General features: G+C 46.7%; 1 long non-coding RNA gene across 1 annotated transcript; it reads right to left on the bottom strand.

Annotated features, from left to right (window-relative positions):
- Window positions 1-808: 808 nt before the first annotated feature.
- On the bottom strand, window positions 809-4,369 carry LOC133078992 (uncharacterized). Its single transcript, XR_009698000.1, has 3 exons — window positions 4,195-4,369; window positions 1,647-1,707; window positions 809-1,283 (listed from the first exon to the last, which is right to left on the bottom strand). It is a non-coding gene; the product is annotated as an uncharacterized LOC133078992 (long non-coding RNA).
- Window positions 4,370-6,129: the final 1,760 nt, after the last annotated feature.

The raw sequence follows: 6,129 nt of genomic DNA, 5'->3' as shown, positions 1-6,129 counted from the left end.
TATGTTTTCAAAAAGCTTTTTGTGACAGATAATACACACAAGAAAAGGCATAAAATGTAAATAGCTTAATATATAATCATAAAAGGAACTCCCATAGACCCTCCGCCCAAGTCAAGAAAAAGCATGTTGCTGCCCAACCCGCCCCCTACCCTCCGCCCGATGCCACCAAGTGACGCTTCCCAGCCAAACCCTCCTCCCCTCCAAAGACAAGTACACTCCGACTTCTATGTTAATCCCTTCCTTTGCGTTTCTTTAGTGTTTTACTACCTGAGCATATGTTTTCCGACACCCCAGTTTAGTTTTGCCTGCTTCTGAACTTCATAGAAATAGAGTAACACACTTTGAAGTCTTTTGTATTTGGCTTTTTCCCTTTAGCATTCTGTTTGTGAATCATCCACTTTATTGTGTGTGGCTGAAACTTCTTCATTTTTAATGTCATATAGTAGTCCACTGCTGAAATAAATTGTAGGTAAATACCACTAGGTACTTATTGACTATGTTGATGGATATTTGAGGGCTTCCCAGTTTGGACTGTTGAAAATAGTGCTACCGTGAACATTCTTTTACATGTGTCTTTGTGTTCCTTCTGTCACACATCAAGTATCTATCTATCCATCCATCTACCCATCCATCCACCCATCTATCCATCCACCCATGGGTGTTTCACAGCTTCATTTGTCTATCCCTGTGCAAAACCACACTATCCTAGTTATACATACTTAATTACCATATGTATAAACACAGATATAAACAGGTATATATTTTATACATATATACACATATGTATAATATATATATGTGTCGTTTCATAACTAGTCTTGATATCTGGGATGGAAAGTCTTCCCACTTTGCTCTTCTTTTTTTGTTGTTTTTTTTTTCAAAGATTTATTGATTCATTGATTGATTGATTGCTATGTTGGGTCTTCGTTTCTGTGCTAGGGCTTTCTCTAGTTGCGGCAAGTGGGGGCCACTCTTCATCGCGGTGCGCGGGCCTCTCACTATCGCGGCCTCTCTTGTTGCGGAGCACAGGCTCCAGACGCGCAGGCTCAGTAGTTGTGGCTCACGGGCCTAGTTGCTCCGCGGCATGTGGGATCTTCCCAGACCAGGGCTCGAACCCGTGTCCCCTGCATTGGCAGGCAGATTCTCAACCACTGCGCCACCAGGGAAGCCCCCACTTTGCTCTTCTTTAGGATTCTCTTGTCTTTTCATGTTAGAGGCTTTCCTCAAATGTTCATGATCCTTGGTCCATATTTAGACGTGGGGCCCAGCCTGTGGTTTAACAACTGCGGGGGCAGAGGAAGACAGAAATAAGAAAATATTTTGCCGAAAAACCTCAAGAGTTCTATTTAGGACAACTTGTTGGTGATGCCTGTGCATGCTCCAGATGGAGAGGTCCAGTGGGCAGCTGGCAAACAGAGGTCAGGGCTGGCCCCGGGAGTCCCCAGCATGTTGATGTGATCACCTCCCCCCCAAGATGCCTGGAGTCAAGATGTCCCTCCCCTCCCCTGGCATATCTTTTCCCAGAATCCACCCTTCTCTTCCTGCACAAGATTACCGTCTTCAGGAAACATCAAGCTTGACTCAGATTCTCTCTTAGGGGCTGAGTGATGTGGGGGACCTGGGCTTACAGCCAGTGTTGTCTTTACCTTTTCTGATCTCGGCTTTTGCAGACAGATCTCTGAGGGAAGTTCATGGCTGGTCTCAGGACTGTGGAGAGAAGGAAACTCTTTAGCACTTAATGTCCTTGGAAACACAGGAAGGGCTGGTGTGCGGAAATGAAATCTCAAACAGAGCAGGGCTACCTAAGAACACCGCACGTGAGGCTCCCACGTGAAGGTTCCCATGTTCCCCCATGGGAAAAGCTCTGTGGGTTGAAAACCACCTGCCTCTTATTCCATTATTTCTGCCTTTCCCTCATTCAGGAGAGTAGCAGGGTCATGAAACTCCCACTGGAGTCTCCTCCCAGCTGGGGTAGGGTGGTGAGTTGAGGGGGTCCTGATTGTGTGCCATTTCTGAAGCATTTTTCCACATGGAGAGTTGATGCACAGAGAGAGTCAGTGCTACTTCCATCCTCCACTCCTGTGTGGGTGCTCAAGAGAGCGTGGGCTTGTGTATTTCTGACAAATAATAAGCAATAATGAGATTTGCGCTCCCCAGATACTTCAAGATTTCCCAACTGTTATCTATCTTTTTCCAATGAACTGTGCCTTCTGGTTTCGTCTCTGAGTGTATTCACGTGGTCTGGTAAGTTTTGACTTCTTACCTAATCTCACCCACACTCTCTGTAGATGCAAGGTTTCTTCCCCCAAGTGTGTCTGATTTTAACAAATCCCTTCCCACACCCTCCACCCTGGAAAGTCCCAAATTGCCTGGTGTCCTCCCCTTCAATTCTTTGTTTACATATTGAGAGTTCTGCCTTTGGGCTAGACTGAGCTCCATTTCTACAAAACAGGTGCTAACTGACTGTCTGTGGGGCAAGCTGGACAGTGCCTCCCAGCCACCCTCTGCCTTGACCTCCCACACCGTATCATTGAGGCATCTGTTTCTCTTGAACTTCTGCTTTGTCTCTTCACCATCTCGGGTCGAATTGCTGGTGCTCCTGCTCTCAGGGCAAAGGCACCCAGTCCAAGACCATTTCCTGCCCTTAAACTTGGGACTATCTGGGGAGGAGGCGTAGTGTACCTTGAGTTCCCAAGGAATCAGCACCTTGACAAGGACAAGGTAGGAGGGATGAAGATGGATTTTTTACATTTTGTCAACTAGAGCATTAAGGACTGGGCCTCCCAAGGGTTTCTTTCATCTCCCCAGCTTCCTTCCTAGCACCTATTTTTCTGTTCTGTCTTCTAATTTTATAAACTTTATTCTCACCCTAAAAACTAGAAGGAGGGACCCGAGACATAGTCTAAGAAAGGATGGCCTGTTCTAAAACCTAACAGCATTTTTTCTCCATTTGGGTTCATTTCTACAAGGATTTCTCAGGACCAAATACAAGATTTTCTGTAGAAAATAACTGTTTTGGACATAGAAAGCAAACTAATGGTTACCAAAGGGGAAAGGAGGGATATATTAGGAATTTGGGATTAACATATATACACTACTATATATAAAATAGATAAAACGACAAGGACCTAGTGGGACTTCCCTGGTGGTCCAGTGGTTAAAAATCCGCCTTCCAATGCAGGGGACACGGGTTCGATCCCTGGTTGGGGACTTCCCTGGTAGCACAGTGGTTCAGAATCCGCCTGCCAATGCAGGGGACACAGGTTCGAGCCCTGGTCCGAGAAGATCCCACATACCATGGAACAACTAAGCCCGTGCGCCACAACTACTGAAGCCCGCACGCCTAGAGCCTGTGCTCCGCAATGAGAGAAGCCGCTGCAATGAGAAGCCCACGCACCGCAATGAAGAGTAGCCCCCGCTCGCCATAGCTAGAGAAAGCCTGCGCGCAGCAGCGAAGCTGCCAATCCTGAGTGTCCACCAGCAGTAGCCTCTCTCCCACCATCACCTGGCCCTCATGAGCCCCTAAGTGCGGGACCAGAAGTGAACAGAAGGCCTACGGCACCAACACTGATTCTTGGCGCCAAGGGCAGAGTGGGGCTGAGCAGGACCCATGTCTTGGCCACAGCACCACCCTGGACAGGCACTGCAGCCCTTGAATGGCCAGGTCTCCAGGAAGAAAGTGGGAGATGGTGGAAGGAGAGCAAGGGGAGAAAGTCAAGGGTAGCTTATCAGGGAGGGGTGGGCCTGGGCTGTGGGGCCTCAGAGCATCCTGATGGGGCAGAAACACGGGATGAAGCCAGAGCACAACCTTTCACATCCTTCCTACACTTCAAATGTTTGCAGGAGGAGGGTTGTTTGGGGACCCAGGAAGGAGAAGTGTTTCTACCCCAGAGGAGAAAGGACACTTGACAGAAGGAAGGGGAGCAGGAAGGCCTTTATTGAAAGGGTCAGTATCTGGAGGCTCATTGAATTCTTCAAAGAAATTTACAGCATTTCATTTGAGTGGGAAATACGTCCAGACTTTAACGTCTTTTTCCTGTACCATAGAGAGCACTGATAAGAGAGTTGGTCATTATTTGAGAAGATAAAACCAGCTCCCTTTCATGGTGCCGGCAGTACTTCTACCCACATCATCCTTCACAGCTCTTGGTTCAGAGGTTAGAACCGCACCCCACCACCCCGCCTCAGACTCACGGCTGGATTAATCTTCTGCATCTGCTTCTTCCGTTTCTCAGATTTAACTTCGCAGATCTTCTCACTTCATTTGTGATTCATTCATTCCACAAATATCTTGTTAAAGTGCTAGAGGCACAATGAGAAATAAGTTCTTTGCATTGAAGAATCATACAATGAAATCATTATCATTATTGCTAGCACATCCTGAGAATTTACTCCACACCTGGTGAATCTTCTATCGAAAAAGAGAAGTCACATAACTTCCTGGAGATTAGGTAGGAGATAAACCAAAAATTCCAGAATGACAAAACAAACCCTCCACTTGGGGGAGGAGAATGAAGAAGGAAAAACAAAGTTTCCAGAAATGCTCCCAAACAGTGAGGAAAGAGAGGTCAGAAGTTGGATATTGCCACATCCTGGAAATAGCACTTAGAAAATCAGAAAATTTAGGAAAGCGATTTCTTGTTCTAATTCTTCCTGACTCATCCTGCAAATTTCTTCATGTCTGGTCACCTCTCTGTCACTCAGTTTTCCACTACTGAAGGGTTAACCTACTGTAACTTAACACAGATGGGTATTGTGAAAACGAAAGAATGTACATAAAAGTGCATTGGACTGTAAAGCGCTATATAAATAGGGAAGAACAAAGATTTTTAAAAGTCCGTCCTAACACTGCCAAGTTCCTCTATCCTCCAGGTACCTTCTTCCTTGAAGTTCAGCTCACGGGTTCCACCACCAGCCGGGGAGTCTGCCCAGGTTACTGTAGTAATTGTGGAGGGTGCTTCATTGAGCAAACACACTGCAGGAACGAATCAACACATTTTTTGCTCTCCAGGAGTCCCCCGTGGAGATCAGGAGGCATCATCACAGGTCAGGGAGCACCTATCGGGGAGTATCATCGCCAAGCATGTTGCGGGGTGGGGTAGAATTTTCAGCCAGTGTTTGACCTAGGTCTTTGAAGCACTTTGAAAACAAGATGACACTGCCTCAGTGTTTCACATTTTCACATTGCCCTGACTTTACTAGAACTTGGAGGCCCCTGAGGTCTGGGGCTTTGTGTCCAGGGGTGGGGCTTTATGTCCTTCTCGGTGTCTACACCCAGGTGGACGAACTATAGCTTATGCACAGGGTTCTTACAGTGTGGAATGAGCTACACCGCAGTAATTCTCAACCTTGGCTGCACATTAAAATCCTCAGGGGAGCTTTTAACAGTCCGGACCTCAGGACCATTATAATCAGAATTCCTGGGGAGTGGCCCCCTTGCATCAAGCAATTTTTAAAGCTCCTGGGTGATTCTAACATGCAGCCAAGGTTGAGAAGCACTGTGCTGGAGTGCCCCTCAAATGTCAATGTGAACACAAATTGCCTGGGCGTCTGACAGAATGAAGATTTTGATTCAGCGGGTCTGAGTTTGGGGTCTGAGAGTCTGCTTTTCTAAGTTCCCAGGTGATGCAGATGCTACTGGTAACTGTATCAAGGTGGCAGAAAGGAGCTGGAACTCGGGCGTCTCTCCCCTGCCACAGGGATTGTGGTTCTAGCGCCCTCTGGTGGTCAGAACCTCCCTAGCAGCACCCAGCAGAGAAGAACTGATGGTGGAAACCTGCCTAATCGATACAATTTCTGGAGTTTTTCAGATTCTTCCCCAGAGCCCGACCACTGACATCTTCATTTCAGCCTTTTATTAACTTGAATACAAACCTGCCTAGACTACTCACCCTGGACTCCTGACTTACAAAACTGTGAAGTAATAAATGGGTATTGTTTAAGCTGCTGAATCTGTGGTAATATGTTAGCAGCAATACAAAACTAATACAGAGAGTTTTATAGGCTTCACAATAACAGGCCAAATGAAAATCCCAAGCCCACAGGGTTGGCCCAGCAGTTCTGCCCAATGTTTCTTTTCTAGTGCAGGCAGACGGATCCTTTCCTAACCTCCAATTCAATGGCAGAAGA

Source organism: Eubalaena glacialis, chromosome 18 (genome assembly GCF_028564815.1).
Source record: "Eubalaena glacialis isolate mEubGla1 chromosome 18, mEubGla1.1.hap2.+ XY, whole genome shotgun sequence".
Classification (NCBI taxonomy): Eukaryota; Metazoa; Chordata; class Mammalia; order Artiodactyla; family Balaenidae; genus Eubalaena; species Eubalaena glacialis.
Note: the sequence above shows the minus strand (reverse complement) of the source record. Positions and strands in the feature narration are given on the sequence as shown.